The sequence below is a fragment of the Cupressus sempervirens genome, chromosome 4 (assembly GCF_028749045.1).
Source record: "Cupressus sempervirens isolate cs-2001-9-10 chromosome 4, ASM2874904v1, whole genome shotgun sequence".
NCBI lineage: Eukaryota > Viridiplantae > Streptophyta > Pinopsida > Cupressales > Cupressaceae > Cupressus > Cupressus sempervirens.
The window spans coordinates 602,726,742-602,744,013 of NC_143121.1; positions in this window are offsets into that span (position 1 = coordinate 602,726,742).

Below are 17,272 nucleotides of genomic sequence, written 5' to 3' on the forward strand. Positions count from 1 at the left end.
ATTCTAGGTATGCTCCAAGATTCTTGTTGCTATGCATATGTGTAAGAATTTGCCTTAGGGAAAAACACCCAAGATCAAGAATCTCAACCACTAACATAATATGGACCAATAAAGTATGATTAGAAAAACAAAATGAAATTGAAATGATGTACATACACACTAGGAGTGCCTATATTTAAAGGCCTCTAGAATGACTAGGAGTCAACAAAATGATAAGACTCACAACTAATCACATGTCCACTAAGAGTGGATTATCCTCCATTAAGCACAAAAGTTTGGTGATGATGAGAGGATAAGCTTAACATAGGTGTGTCACATAAAAATATGTTGTAGAAAGTGCTTTATTAGAGTGTGAACAACTATTGTGTCTACTTGACAACTCAATTGATTATGCAAATTCCTATGTTGTAGACACCATGTGCTAAAATGAGTTGCTAACTCCTGTGTTGTCAACAAGACAACTCATATGAGCATGCATACTCCTATGTGTCTAACCTAATAAATAATAAAATAATGCATTAACCTAAGTAAACTTAAGTAAAGTGTAATAATAATTAATTATTTAGACTAACACCCCCCCTTAAGTGCAACTTAGGGGAATGCACTTAGGCTTATGAAAGCTATAATTAAAATGCATAATGGGTCTTGGCTACTAGGCCATGTTAGGTACCCATGTACAAATATAATGCAATCTCTCTGAAAATGGAGAAAGAGGGAAAACCTCATGGGAAAAAACCTCCTCCAAAAAGAGAGATGAAAAAACAAGATGCATGGATGGATGGAGTAATTAAGACCCCCCCCCCCCCCCATTACAACATACATCATGTATATACAATAGAGAAGTATGAGAAGGACAAAATCCCAAAAGAGGAAAAGGTCCCCCCCATAAGAGAGAAGAAGAAGAAAGGAGACAAGGTAGTTCCTCCCCCCCCTCTCAAATGTAGAATTTTGATCAATGATAGCTGCTCCAAGATGTAGAAATTGATCCATGACTACTAAATAATGTTCCTCCCCTTAGGAAGAAAAAATATCATAGGTACATGTATGATGCTTCCCCAATGTGTAGAAAGAATCCTAAATGATGTCTTTGAAACTTACTCAACTACTCTTGTGTCGATACAAACGGTCATCCCTTCCAACACTGCTAAAAAGAACAAGTTTGGATCTAGCAAGGATTGATGTAGAACATATCCCAAAGAAAAAAACTGTCTCCTCGAATGATAAAGAGACCTCCTGCAACTATTGTACATAAGGATCTACAATCATATTAGCCTTGTAAGACTGATCATGTAGAGAATGGACAAGACAGTCAGAGTGTTCCCTCATAACAATTGAAGAAGGATCCTTATTCATCAAAGAGAAGATGTATATAATCAATAATGTCTTCCAAATCTTCTATGTAGGAATCCACAAACAAACCAGAAATGTCTATCAAGTAGTCATCCCTTGATGTTGGAACTAGAAGACAAGGTGCACCCAACTGTACTAAATTATGTGGACCTATCACTATAGCAATGTATGCATGTGGAATGTGCTAATGTTGTGACTTTGTTTTGCATCTGTCAATAGGATCCCCCATATCTAAACCTGTTGAATCACTATCACTACTGTCACTATTAGTTTCCACAATATATGAAGTATGGAAAGGATTAGAGGATAAGTTAGGTGTACTTTCCTCAAAGTGAACATTCCTCTCTATGAATATCTCATGAGTCTTAGGATCCATAAGTCTATATACCTTAACATTATCGTCATATCTAACGAAAGTACAAGGCCTTGGTGGTGGTGGTGCCTTGCATTCCCTTGAAGATATGTGTGCCTATGTTGGACAACCAAAAACTTTGAAGTGTTTCACAACTAGTTTTCTATCACACCATGCTTCAAAAGGAGTTATTCCATCTAAGACATTATGAGGAGACCTATTAAGGATGTGATTGGCACTACTTATAGCTTCCACTTCAAGTGATGGATCAAGAGACTTAGCTTGAATCATACAACTTGCCATTAACTTAAGAGTTCTAATCCTTATTACTGCAACACTTGTCTTTTGTGGACTAAATGCTATAGGATTTTGAAGATCAATACACTCAAGTTCACAAATGTCTCTAAGTCTTGAGTTCACATATCTACTTTCATTATCCATATGAAGAGCCTTGATGGCTTTACTTAATTACTTCTCAACATGACTCTTGAAGTTTAGAAACTTATCGAACACTTCATTCTTACGATTAAGAAAGTAGACCCATGTGTAGCGTGAAAAGTCATCAACAAAAGTGAGGACATAGCAACCCTTTCCAATTGATGTCACTGAAAAAAGGCCTGCTAGAATAGTGTGAACCAACTTAAGAACAACTAATGCTCTCCAAGACTTCAATCTTCTTGTCTAGATGCATATCCATTGAACAAGTTGAACGTTCACCTATAGAAAATTTAATTTTAGGTAGACCTTTGACCATATTTTTTGAGCTAAGTTGATGAAGATAGTAGGAGGCAAGATGACCATACCACTCATGCCATAATTTACTTTGTGATTGTGAATGTGTCAACAAGGCATGTGAAGAAGACTTAGGCACAAAGTGGGAGTAAGAATAAAGCCTTGTGTCATGATTGACTTTACCCACTATAACCAATTAATCATTCTTAAGATTTCGCACCATTACTGAATTAGGAAGGAACCCAACTTTATTGCCACCTTCATAGTGAGTGATTTGGTAAATTGAAAGGAGATTAGTGCTAAGGTAAGGAATGTAGAGAACATCTTTGAACTCTCCATTTTCCATCTCAACTTGTCCTTTCCCTTCAACTTCCACTTGTGTATCATTCCCTACAAAGATGTGAGGTACCTTAGACTGCTTCAATGAAGAAGTGTCCTTTTGAAGAACCCATATGATATGAGGCACCCAAGTCAAGAATCCATTCCCTTGAAGAACTTGAACTTGCCATAAATGCTTGCCTTTTTCCTTGTGAAGTAGATGGATTTGAATCCTTGGAAGCATTTGGCATATTGATTTTATTCTTCCTAAGTAAGTTTTCAACTCATCTATTCTCTTAGTCTTGCAATGATGCTCATCATGATTTGGTTTCTTGTGATATGCACAAAATAGTTTATCCTTGTTGTTGTTGTTTCCCTTCTTGTTGGAAGAAGAATTGCCTTGTTGTGAGGAGGAAGATTGTTGTGTCTCTGATTGTGATTTTTGCTTCCACTACTTTTTCTTGCTATTGGCAAAACTTTTTTCGCCTTGATTTAATTGGTTCTCATTACTAGCCACCAATGATGCAGATTTGGATGACTTGAGAATTCCCATATCTAACATCAAATTTTTTGCAAATGCATCAAATGAAGGCTTAGTGAAGACACTTCCCATGGTCACCTATGAATGTTGTAACTCAAAAAAAAAGATGCATACTCTAAAGGTAGCGTCTTCAAGATGTGATGAATCAATCTATCATCCTTCATGGGATTACCACAATATTTAAGTAGTATTCTCAATTCATTGGCTTTGTTGACATAGTCTTGAATTGTGTCAAATTTATTAGGATCCAATAGAAGTAGATCATCCTCGATTTGGAATACCTTTTCCTCATCCACCTTACCATACAACCCTTCAAGTTTCTCCCAAGTACCCTTAGCATCCTTAAAGCTGGAAATGTGGAAGAAGAGATCTCTATGAACACAACTCCTGATAATTCCTAAAGCCTAATTTTCTTTAACTTGCCAATCAACTTGTGTAGTAGCCTTAGTGGGTTTTACAATTGTACCATCAACATATATATTTAAAACTTTTTTCCATTACTCTACTCCATACAATATCTTTCCATGTAGTATAATTGTGTGAAGTTAAAAGTGGAGTTTTAGGTGAACCCATGATGCAAAAAATTAAAAGAGCACAAGAGAGAAAGAGAGACACAAGAACACAAGACATACCTCCCTTTTCGCTCAATCAAAGAACAACAACACCCCCCCCCCCTCCACCCAAAAAAAATTGATGCTTTCGGCACTTTATATATAGTGCATTTACAATAGGCCACTTGTCAAAATGAACAAAACTAGGTTTCTGATTTTGTTGTTTGCAACCTCCGTTTGGAGTTCAAATTTGGTACTAAGCATTGTAGCTCAGATGTACAACAATTTTGAAGTTTTATCAAAGAAATACAATGCAAAAAAGAAAAGTGGTATTTTTGTCCACACAAGCTTATAATCTGATTGTAGATCTGGAAAGTAGATGAAAAAATAAGCAATTTTAAAAAAAAAAAAACTGGAAAATGTGTCTAGATGAGCCCAAACTAAGCCTTTGAAGTTACAAAAATTGGGATTTGCAATTTGTAGAAAAATTAAGGAACAGAGATCTCAAACATCCTGCACCAATGTGAAGATATCATGAAATTCTACCGCAAAACAAAAAAAAATTGCTCAAAAAAAGGAGTTCGTATGAGGGAGATATCGTTGTTTGACAATCACTTATGCAATTATGTTTCCTGAATTGCTATTGTCACACCTCCAAAAATCAATTGACTCTAGATATCACCTCAGATGTTTGATTTTGATGAAAAAAAAGTCGATTTGGGGGTTTTTTGACCTTTTGAATATGATGCCAATATCTAATTTGCACCAACAAGCTCCAATCTTGTCCTGCAAAAAATCTCTCCTCTATAGGCCTAATGGCCAAAAAAAATTCAGACAAAATATGCAGATCCAAAATATAATGTAGAGAAAATGGAAAAGATTAGGCAGGGTGCGAAGTTGGCTGCGAGAGAAGGTGATTCTCAGTCTTCTAGGGCCTACGTGCTCTAGCTTGACTTGCATTTTCTCTACTCCCTGTGTCACTATGTAGGTTGGTTTGATGCTCGTGTGTTGCTGTAGAGGGGAGTTCATTGGTACTCAGGGTGTCTGGCTCCCCCTTGGCGGCCATGGGTGAGTGCCTATAGCTGATTTTTGTGCTTTATATGTTGGGTCGTGGGTGGGAGTCTACAACAGTGTGGGATTAGGGGCTTTTGCCCCATCATTTCCTTGTAAGGATTGCTAAGTCTGGGCTCGAGGTGAATGGGGGATCTTGGTGTCTCCTCTCCCTAGCATTTTGGTGAAGATCTGGAGACGGGTGAGCTAGTCTTAGGGGTGCATGCCAATAGTAGGGCTTTGAAGGGTAAATCCCAATTAGGGGAAGGAGAATCCTCTTCGAATGGAAAGCTTTGACTACAAAAAATTAATGGATGTTTGCTAAAAGCTAAGGTCCAGCCTATTCTAGTCATTCAACCTGAACAAGTTTCAGAGGATGTCGAGTACTAGAGTAATCATGCTCTTATCTGCAAATTTTTGGGCATTCATCTTTCATTGCTGGTGTTGGATTCCTAGGCCCATCGGTTGTGGAACTCAAAAGGAGATATGGAGATTCTGTTAGTAGCTAATAATTATTTTATGGTTATATTCTCTTGCATGTCGAATAGGAAAAAGGCTTTTGAAGGTGGCCCTTATTTCTTTAACCAAGTAGGGCTATTCATCAAGCCTTGGCACATGGGTTTTAACTCTGCTGAGGAAACCCCCTCTTGGGTTTCGGTCTGGGTTCACTTGCCAAGACTTCCTTTGGAATTTTGGAGGGAGGATATTCTTCAATCAATTTCTATGCTTCTGGGGAAACTTATGGGATCAAAAGCACAGACTCAAGACCATAAGGTAATTTCTTTTGCTCATATTTGTGTTGAAGTTGATTTGAATAATCCATTACTAGATTCTATGGAGATTTGTATGGGCTTAGTTTCTTAGATCTAGTAGCTGGATTACAAGACCCTACCATTTAGATGCAGAATTTGCCATGAATATGGGCATCTACTACATAGATGTCTTAGGTATAAGAATCCCTCCTTGGATGCTTCAAGCTTCCCTAGGGAGGACAAGGGAAATGCTATAGTATCTAATGGACCTATTGACAGTGAGGGATTTACTTAGGTTGAATCTCGTAACAAGGGAAAAGGTAAGAAGAGAACCTAGATGGATAGGTGGACTGACGATACCTTTATTAGGTTTGATGCTCTTGGAGACATGGTCTAAGAGGAAGGTATCCTAGTCAAGCTCTCTTCTGAGGCCAAAAGTCAGCATGAGATTCAAGAAGGGGATATGTAGAGAGAGGATCAGATTCTTGTTACGGGGGACCTATAGGCCGAGTAGTTGGAAATTGATGTGCCCCCTCTTGTTCAAGATATTGGGGATATCCATGAAGCATAGGGTTCGCAGGGACCAACTGTGGTGGCCACTAACCCCCTTAGGTCTAAGGGAACATCTGATTGTGTTAAGAGCAATAAGGCTCCTCTTGTTTTAGGCATTCAATAGAAACCCTTCAAAAAGGGGCCTTTAGATAAACCTTTAAAAAGTGGTAGGAAGACTGATAAGGAGAAAGTGAAGATAATGAGTGAAAATTTGGTTGAATTTAGGTCTATGCGACCCATTGATTCTCATTTCTCTCACCCCCATAAATGATTGTGCTATCATGGAATGTAAGGGGGTTGAACAACATCCCCAAACAAAAGGTTGTTCGCAGATTAATTGAATCTCAGCCTCCTGATATGGTCTTTATTTAGGAAACTAAGCTTTCATTGGATGGTTTGGCTAAGTGTGCTGCATATATCTGGCCCCAAGGCTCTTGGCAGGGGGTGGAGGCCTTGAATAGTTCTAGAGGGGTGGCTTGGTTTTGAGACCCTAGGAAAGTCTCCCCATTATGGTGGATCTCCAGTTGGTCATCCATTTCCTTAATTGCCACTAGCTTTGAGAATGGAGAAAGGTGCTTCTTATCCAACATTTATGCTCCTATGAACTTTTCAAGTAAATCTCAGTTATGGGCTCATATTAGATTCATCTGATCCTTGGAACCTTTTCTTCCATGGATTGTGGTAGGAGATTTTAATGTAGTCATTAGCCTGGAGGAAAAAAGAGGTGGGCTAGCCAGGCTAGATCAATCTTCTAATCTGCTTAGAGGTATGATTGGCTCATTGATGTGAAGTTGACTAATGGTTTCTTTACATGAAATAATTAGAGATGTAGTGGTGAGGCTATCTTGGAAAAGCTTGATAGATTTTTGGTTTCATGCTATTGGATGGACAACAGGTGGATCACCAGTTCTGAAATTCTTGACTGGAGGGGATTGGATCACTAGCCTATTAAGCTTTCCATCACTTCATACAGGGTTACCAAGAATCCCTCTTTCAAATTCCAGTTGATGTGGCTCAGAGACTTGTCTTTACCTGATCTTATGGTGGATTGGTGGTACGAGGGGATGCCTAATCATGGTACAACCATGTATACTTTTAGTAAGAGGCTTCAACATGTAAAGTACAGGCTTAAGGGATGGAATAAATAGTGTTTCGATTATCTACATGTTTAGAAGACTGCTGCTCAAACCAAGCTAGATAACATTACCCACTAGATTCGTGACCATGGGTTGAACTTTGAGATGAGTGAAGCTGAGTCTCTAGCTCTTAAAGAGCTGGAAGAATGGGAACTTTGGGAGGAGATTTGTTGGAAGCAAAAATCTCGTATTGATTGGCTTTAGGAGGGGAATACGAACACTACTTTTTTCCACAACTCTGTTAGGGCACAAAGGCATGGGAATTCTCTCTCCTTTCTTGTCTTAATGGATGGAACTTAGATCTTTTCTTGTGAAGATATCTCTAGGGAGGTAGTCAATTACTTCTCTGATCTCTTTTCTAGGGAGGATCCTGGTGCTGGGCCTGAAGAATGAGTCATCTTGGATTGTATCCCTCACCTAGTCTTTGCAGAAATGAATGGCACCCTCTTAAGCCCTATCTTGCTTCCAGAATTGGAGAAAATTGTGTTTAATATGTAGAAAGGTAAGGCCGCTAGTCCAGACAGGTTTTCGATTGAATTTTTCCAAGAATTCTAGGAGATAATAAAGTATGATCTCCTAGATGTGGTCCAAGAATCATATAGGAATAAATAGATGTTGAAATATTTGAACTCTACCTTCTTGGCTCTCATACCTAAGAAGGAAGGAGCTAATGGGTTGGATCAATTCAGGCCTATAGCATTATGTAATGTTGTCTATAAGATCATCACCAAATTGATTGCTAAGAGACTCAAGTCATTCCTCGGTTCTTTGATCTCTACTGAATAGGGAGGCTTTGTTGACAGAAGACAAATTTTGGATGGAGTTGTGATAGCAACGGAGGCTGTCCATTCTATGACCACTTCTAAGGAGAAAGCTATGTTCATAAAACTTGACATGGCCAAGGCTTATGATCGAGTGAGTTGGGAGTTTTTATAGAAAATTATTTTGACTTTTGGGTTTGCTGTGGAGTGGGTCGAATGGGTTCTAAGCTATGTGACCTCATCCTCCTTCTCAGTTCTTATTAATGGAGAACCTTCTGAGTTGTTTGGTGCCTCTCAGGGACTTCGACAAGGTGACCCTCTATCTTCCTACTTATTCATTATTATGGTAGAGGGCCTTGGCAGATTTTTAAAAGCTCAGTGGTAGGGGATTATCCAAGGTTGGAGTTGGAGTAATAACCTTCCTTTATATTCTCATCTTCAGTTTGTGGATGATACTAAACTGATGGGCATGGCTAGAATCAATAAGGTAGTAATATTAGGAAAGCTTTGGATATCTATTTGAAAGCCTTAGGTCAGAAAATTAATAATGATAAGTCTTCTATTTATTTCTTTAACACTCATCGGCTTATTCAGAATAGGATTGCTAGAATTATTAGGTTCCAAATTGGCTTCCTTCCTCTGATGTATCTTAGGGTCCCTTTGTCCTTGGGTGCTCAGTGGAAGGATTACTGGCAAGGGATTTTGGATAAATTTAGGAGTAAAGTTAGTCATTGGACTTGTAGATGGTTATCTTCTATTGGGAGATTGGTTTTGCTAAAGTTTGTGGTGCAGTCTCTTCCCATTTACATGTGTTGTGTTCAGATTCCCCCTTCTAATTTTGTGAGAGATTTTGATGCTTTATCTTGGCAATTCCTTTGGTTTGGTAGTCTTCTTTCCTCAAAGTGGAGCCTGGTCAAGTGGGAGTATGTGTGTAGGCCAAAGCATGTGGGTGGCCTTGGGCTTCACTCGATAGCTCTTGTTGTCACAACATTGGTTGCCAAATTGTACTGGTGATGCTATAATAGTCAAGATCAAGAGTGGGCCAAGATTCTCACCCATAAGTACTTTCCTGGTGCGAATTGCTCTGAGGTGCCACGACTTCCTTTGTTGGGTAAAGGCTCATGTACTTGGGATACTCTTAAGAGAGGAGCACAACTAGTTAAGGAGGGGCTCTTCTAGATTTGTAATAGAGGCTCAGATACTCTATTTTGCTAGGACTCGTGGGATGACCATCCTCCCATTCTTTCTAGTTTTCCCCAGCTTCTCCCCCTCTCCCAAACTTTTACTAATGCTAGGTGGCATAAGGTGGAGCATTTTAAGATTGTTAAGCACCTGGGGCAGGTTGAGATGACTTGTTGGAAGGATTCTTAGGAGTGGCCAATGGGTGGCTCTGATGAGGACCGTGCCCTTCTCTCTCGTGTTTTGGAGGATAGGTTTTGCAACTCTCTCAGTGGGAGGGACAACTTGGCTTAGAGTCCAAGTCTAAAAGGTAAATTTATAGTGGCTCAAGGCTATGTTATTCTCGACAGGAACCTTCACGGTCTGGCTAAAGTGCACTGGTAGAAGAAGGTTTGGAGTAGCTTTTCATGGCCCAACTGTAACTTTTTCTTATGGTTGTTGGCTCAGAAGAAATGCCTCACTTAGGAGAATCTTCGCAAACAAGGTTTTTAGGGTTGTTCAGTTTGCATTCTTTGTTTGCACAATGAGGAGTGTGTTTCCCACTTGTTTTTTCTCTACCCCTTTTCGAGAGAGATATGGCATAGATGGTGGGAGGCTTGGTGTCATTGTTGTATTCATGCTAATTCTCTTATTGATTTCTTGGAAAGCTTAGGTAGACCTCCAGCGAAGACTTCTTTCTTACAGGTTGCTTGGTTGGTTGGTCTAGTCTTCATTCTCTAGAACCTTTGGCTGGAAAGGTATTGTAGATTTTTTTGTGATTCCAAACTTGGAAGCTCCTAATTGTGGAAGTTGATTCTTAATAGGCTCCAGGAGATGATTTATGCAAAGTGTGATATGTCTGTTAATATTGATCCTAGGGGTCAAGTTTTTGTGAGGAATTTGAACCTGGGGGATAATTTTCGGGGAGACATTCTTAGAAAAAGATTGAGCCATGGTAAGAAATGGGTGTGTAGAGATGGGAGGTGGTCCCCTCCCTCGACTAGGTTCTTGAAGATCAATACAGATGGGTCTTCTTAGGGGAACCCTGGACATGCCAATATTGGGGCTATTTGTAGAGGCAATGATGGTAGTGTGGTTTTTCTCCGCTCTATTTACAAGGGTCAACATTCTAATAATTTGATGGAGGCCTTGGCTATTAAGGTTTCTATTGAGCGTGGTTGCTCATTAGGGTGGTAGAAGATCATCTGTGAGTCTAACTCTCAAGTTGTTGTGGATATGTTGAATAACCAAAAGTTGGAAGATGTTAGTTGGCAACTTGCTTCTTTAGCCAAACAAATTCTTAGTCTTTGTAGGTCCTTGGACTTTGTCTCCTTTCATCATGGCCCTCATGAATGGAACAAAGTTGCAGATTGTCTGGCTAAGTAGGCTTCAGAGAATGTGGGTAGATGGGATATTAATGGTAGGGATGGGTTACCTTCTAAGTATTGTGAGATCATTGATCAGATGTTACTAGAGGATAGGAGTTTGTAGTGTTGTTTTGGGCCTTTGGCCTTTTGCTATGTAACTTGGTTTTGATTGAATAAATTTTTACCCCTCTTTTTTTTTTTTTACAAAAAATAATGTAGAGAAATTGTAGAGATTGAAATAATAAAATATGCATATATAAAAATTAAATTCAGAGATATGAAATGATCATACCAAATTCAAAAATTGGGCCTTTGGATGTCAGTTTGCAAAAAAAATTTACCTCAATTTTGACTATGGCCTCGGGTAGGCAAATTTATAGTCAAAATTCATCAAATCAATGCTCCGGACATAATAGTGAGGTCGGCTTTAGCTCTAGACACTCCCAATGACTACAATACTTTGGATCTAAATCAAGGTCCTCCGAGAGGTGAAGCAAAAATGGTTTTCAATGGCTATGTAAAGAGAAGCTCCCTCAGCTCTGATACCATGTAAGAATTTTCCTTAGGGCAAAATCACCCAAGATCAAGAAGTTCAAGCACTAGCACAATATGGACCAATAAAGTATGATCCGAATAACAATATGAAATTGAATTGATGTACATACACGCTAGGAGTGCTTGTATATAAAAGACTCTAGAATGACTAGGAGTCAACAAAATGATAAGACTCACAACTAAGCACATGTACACTAAGAGTGGATTATCCTCTATTGAGCATAGAAGTTCGTGCGATGATGAGAGGATAAGCTTAACATAGGTGTGTCACATAAAAAGATGTTGTAGACACCATGTGCTAAAATGAGTTGCTAACTCCTGTGTTGTCAACAAGACAACTCATATGAGTACACATACTCCTAGGTGTCTAACCTAATAAATAATAAAATAATGCATTAACCTAAGTAAACTTAAGTAAAGTGTAATAATAATTAATTATTTACACTAAAAATATGTATTCTTCTTCTTTTTGGGTTCCTTCCAAAGCCTCTGATATGAAGATGAAAAAACTCTGGGACTTTGTTTGGGCCTCTAGTGTAATGCCTACCCCTAGTCAAATTTTCTGATTATATTGTTGAATTCTTTTAGGCTAGAATTATGATTTTGTTTTATGATTAGTGTCACTTGGTTACTAGATTAGATTAAATCTATTTCATATTGAGTTTGTATACATGATGAGCTACTCAAGTTATTCAATTATTTCATATGTTTATGATTGTTTCAATGACGATATATGTATGTTCATTTAATAACTTTCAATTATTTCATGATGTTAGTTAGAGGAATGATTTATATGTAGCTTCTATTGTTATGTACCCCATACTGGCATGTGTACGTTTTATTTATGTTTGATGTTCTTGGTGTGGTTGTGGCAGGGAGTTGTAGTCACCTGCTAGTGGGGATCTACATGATGTACCACTTCCTGCCATTGCCTATTTAGTTTAGAATATGTGTATGTATATGCGTGTATTTTATGTAGATTGTAGCTACTGGGTATCGACTTCCCTAAATTGCTAGGATGAGCATACCCTATCACAATATTTCAATGGTATAAGTGGGAAAATAACTATTGAGTCCAAATCCTAAACTAAGCCAATTGTCTTAGAAAATAATACAAGTATCTGAGTTAGTTTCACTTTTCTAAATTCGTCAAGTGACATGAATTCATGATTTTGACCCTAATATTTGTTTTGGTATTCTGTACTTGATGATGAATTTTCATATTTGGTTTGTGGGTCTGTTGTGATTTTCTGTTTTAATTAAATCAAATTAAAAGATAATTTAATGATTTAATTTAATAGAAATTTTATAAATAAATTTTATATTTAATCATTTTTAATTAATTAAGAAATTAATTAAATAAAATAAAATATTTTTTTGGTTAAAGTTCTAATTTTGTCGTATGTATATTAAATTAAATTTAATAATAATTATTTAGGATTTTTTTTGGCAAAATATTATATTTATATTAATAATAACTGGTTCAAAAAAGCTCTCGAAGAAAAGAACCAGAAAAGAAAAACTTTGGTCATTGCTTGATACAAAAAAGGAATGCAGAAGAAGAAATACTGCATCAAGAGAGAGTATCTATTAACACTAATGAATCTTGTCCTAGAGATTCTTAGATCAAGAATATAATAATTACAAAGAGTCTAAAACTCATATGAATACAATTCATTGATTGGTGCCAGATAAAAGACCCAGAACCTAGTGAAAAATGTCACAGAGATTACCATCACTAATCTACATCCAAAACTTCAATTAAGGCCATGATATTAGAAAGCCATCTAATGCAAGTGTAATCCAAAACCTTGACTTGCATATAATATATTAAAAGAACAAGTGAGATCCATAAAAGCAAAAACATGCAAAATCATAGAGAAGTCATGGTTTACAATTAAATAAAAAATAAGGAGGACTCAACCTTATTCTAAACATATTATTTTGTCATATTATTAACCAAGTTGGGGAGATCAAGGAGGTTAAGTGGAGAAAGTAAATAGTTAATATAAACCTTGTCAGTACCCAAATTAGCCAGACAATCAACTAAAAGATTGCCTTCTCTATAAGTATGCATGATGTAACATTCAGAGATTGAATCAAGAAGAGACCATACTTGATGTAATATATACTATATGGACCAATTATATACATGACATTTAATACACACATTAATAATAATTGATGAATCCTCTTCAATATGTAGCTTCGATATAGAAAGTGATTTTGCAAGTTCCAAACCAAAAAGCAAGGCCAAGGCCTCAACTTTGTTATTAGTATACTTAGGGAGAGAAGATGATTTTGCTGCAATCACATGACTTTTAAAATCTCTAATAACTATGCCATAGCTAGAGTTGCCTAGATTTCCTCTAGAGGCCCCATCAAAATTGAGTTTGAAATAAACCTCACTGGGAGGAATCCACTTGGTTTGTGCTCGGATAAGAGGAATCTTGGATGGACACAATGGAGCATGAAGATGAGGAAAAAGTAAACCCTTCCACTATTGAATAATATAGCCATACCAAGGAGAAAAAACATGTTTACCCTTGTATTTACATATTGAAGCATTAACAGGATCAACAATTGATCTCTCTAATCCTTCCAAAAATTGAGGTATTGGAGATGATGTCTGTCTAAAAATTCTCTTGTTTCTTTCCCACCAAATTGCCCATGCTAGAGATGTAGGGATGCACTTCCAAAGACATGAAAATGTTGATTTAGAGTATAAGATTGGCCATGCTTATAATAAATCCCATATAGAATTAGGTAATGGCATATGAAAATAAAGCTTATCAAGGACAAAATGCCAACAATCTTGGGAAAAAGGGCAATTTAAGAGGAGGTGATCTGTTGTTTCTATAACTTGCAGACAAAGCACATAGTTAAAGGGATAAAAAATGTTCAATCTATGAAGACAATCACTAGTTAAAATTTAGTTCTTAAGTGCAAGCCATGCAAAGCATCCTACTTTTGGCAGAACTGAGCTATTCTAGTAGAATTAAAAAGCACAATATGTGGTTTGATTATACTGGTTGTGTTGGAAAGCCAAGTATCCTAGTTTAATAGAGTATTTACCATCTTTAGCTGGAACCCAAAAGAGGTAGTTAGGATGATTAGACATAAAGATATTCATTTCAATTAGTACTTGTTTGAAAGAAGCAGCCTGATTATGGGATATAGGAAGAGATGGGGGTCTTGCCAAATGACTAGCCCTATGAACCTATGAATAGTTGAGACATAAGTAGAAAAGGATGTCCCCCAAGATTGAATCACTATGTTTGAAAAAATCTTTAGAGAATCAATAGTGGCAAGGGGGGGGAACCCATTCCATGAATCAAACCAAAAATTGACACTATCCTCATTGTTCACTTGCCATGATATGAATGAAGTAATAACTTCTCAAGAAGCCATCATTAAATCCCAAATGATAGACCCCTTTGGTGGGTCTAGCACAGTAAGAACTCTAGAAGGTTCCAAGTTATCAAAATATTTCTCTTGCAAAAGGCAACACCATTTGGTAGAGGGTTTTTCATACATTTGCCAAACAAGTTTAACACCAAAAGCCCTATTCCTATTGGTAATGTTGGGAAGTCCAAAATCTCCTATTCTATAAGAGGTTGACATGGCATGAATAGAAATTGGCGGTATTTTCTTTTGACCATTCATATTATCTAACCAAAGAAAGGTGTGGATTAAAGTTTCAATTTGAGAATAACTTTGGGGGCTTGTAGAATGGAGAAGTAATAGTTAGGAATGGTAGAAAGAACAATTTTTATAAGCAAAATTCTACCTGAGAGGGATAACTAGTGAACCTTCCAAGCACTAATTCTACTCTTGATATGATCAATCATATATTTCCAATAAGAGGGTTTGTTTAATCCCATAAAAAAGGGAACAACAAGATAAGTAGAAGGTAAATTATCATGGGGATAACCAAGACGATGGATTATTCTTTGATAAACCAATTGGGATGTATTAAAAACATAAATTTTAGATTTAGTTGCATTGATACATTGACCTGAAACTTTTGTATATAGGTCAATGGCTTTCTTCATACTCTGTGCTTCTTGATATGTAGATGATCCAAAAAGTAAAGTATCGTGAGCAAAAAGAGAATGGGTTATGGACAAAGATGTACCTATAATATTGATACCTTTCCACAACCCTTTTTGATTAAAAGAATTAATAAGTCTACTAAGGGCCTCTTCCATAATGATAAACAAGAATGGAGAAAGAGGGTCACTTTGACTAACTCATTGGGAAGAGGCAAAGAAACTTGTTGGTGCACCATGAATGAGAATAGAAAAATGTGCATCTGAAATGCAAGCTTTAATCCATTTATACTGCCTAGAAGAAAAACCAAATTGATGAAGGACTAGAAGAAAAAAAGACCATTTTAGTTTATTGTAAGCCTTCACCATATCTAATTTGATAACAAAGGCTAAAATATTATGTTCTTTGATGGAATGAAGGGTCTCATGGGCTATTACAACTTCCTCAGTTGTTTCTCGACCAGGAACAAAACCCCCTTATTCTGTTGATATAATTTTTGGAATAAAGGGCTTAAGATGCAAATAAATAACCTTTGTGATAATCTTATAAATAATGTTACATAAAGAAATAGGATGAAAATCAACAAAAGAATACAGATCATTAACCTTTAGGATGAGAGAAATATTGGTGGTATTAAAGTTTTTCAAAATGTAGATATTTTTCCTAGATTCTTCAAGAGCCTCAAGCAATTCAAAACAAATTACATCCCAACATTTTTGAAAAAATAATGTAGTAAACCCATCCAAGCCTGGTGCCTTATTAACAGGCATAGAAAATATTACACCATGAATCTTAGAAAGAGTAAAAGGGGCCATAAGAATCAAGTTGTCTTGTTCTGTAATCAAAGAAGGAATGGAATCCAAGATCTCATCCACAAGGTGGGAAGAGGGGGGATCCTATGGTGGAGGGGAAAGAAGATTAGAGAAGAACCTTACACTCTCTGTTTGAATGCCCTTAGCGTCAGAAATCAAATTTCCTAGATGGTCATGAATTGTAAAGATTGTGTTATTAACCTTCTTTTGTTTGGTAGATGAATGAAAAAACTTAGCATTCTGGTCCCCTTGTTAAAGCCACAATTCTCTAGACTTTTGTCTTCTCTAGTACTTTTCTTCTCGCTTACATAATTCAACCCACTCCTCTTGCAAATTCTTCTATCTTGAATGCATATCATGTGATATCCCGACTTTGAGATAAGATTTAATAATAAATATTTATATAAATTACTGATATTAAAAGAATAAATAATACATACGCAAATAAATAATACTACTATGAATTATAATTCATTATATAATATAAAATAAATATCATCATGTACTACTATAAATACATGCATCTTAATTAGGTCTTAGTATATTAATTATTAACCATATAAATTATTAATAATAAATAAATAATAATTATATTAAAGATTAATATTTAATAAATAAAGACTAACCATAACATTAATAATAATATATTACAATATTATTATATTGTTATATGTAATAATAAGTAGTATTCAATATATTAATATATAAATTATATTTGTGTTTTTAATAAATAGTCACGACTTTGAAGAGTCGTGGCTTTTGGAAGGTCTCTTCTTCCATATAAAATAAGAATTATGATATGGATTGGGGGATATGGGAAAAATAGGACAAAAAAAAATGATTTCAGACTCAAATTTATGTTGTCAAATGTGGATGGAGAAAGGGGTGACTCACAAATGGCATCAGAGCTGTGCATCCTACTAGCTTGTGAGATTACTAGAAATTATTTATATTTTCAAAAAGTTTTTTTCAATAAATTTTTTTGCCTAAATAAAAAAAGAAAATATTTATAGGGAGCAAGGCAATGATTAATTACACCTTATTTTTATGTGGGTATATAACAAGCAACCCCTCTAAGTGATCCATGTACTTGCCATTCACTTATGTTTCTCTCCAGGCAATGCACACCATCTAGAGGAGCCTTTCAATCTTTGTGATCCATACAACAATCCTCAAGTGTAGGAGATAATGCAGATATTGCCTCATCCAGAATGGATAGTGCATGACTATTC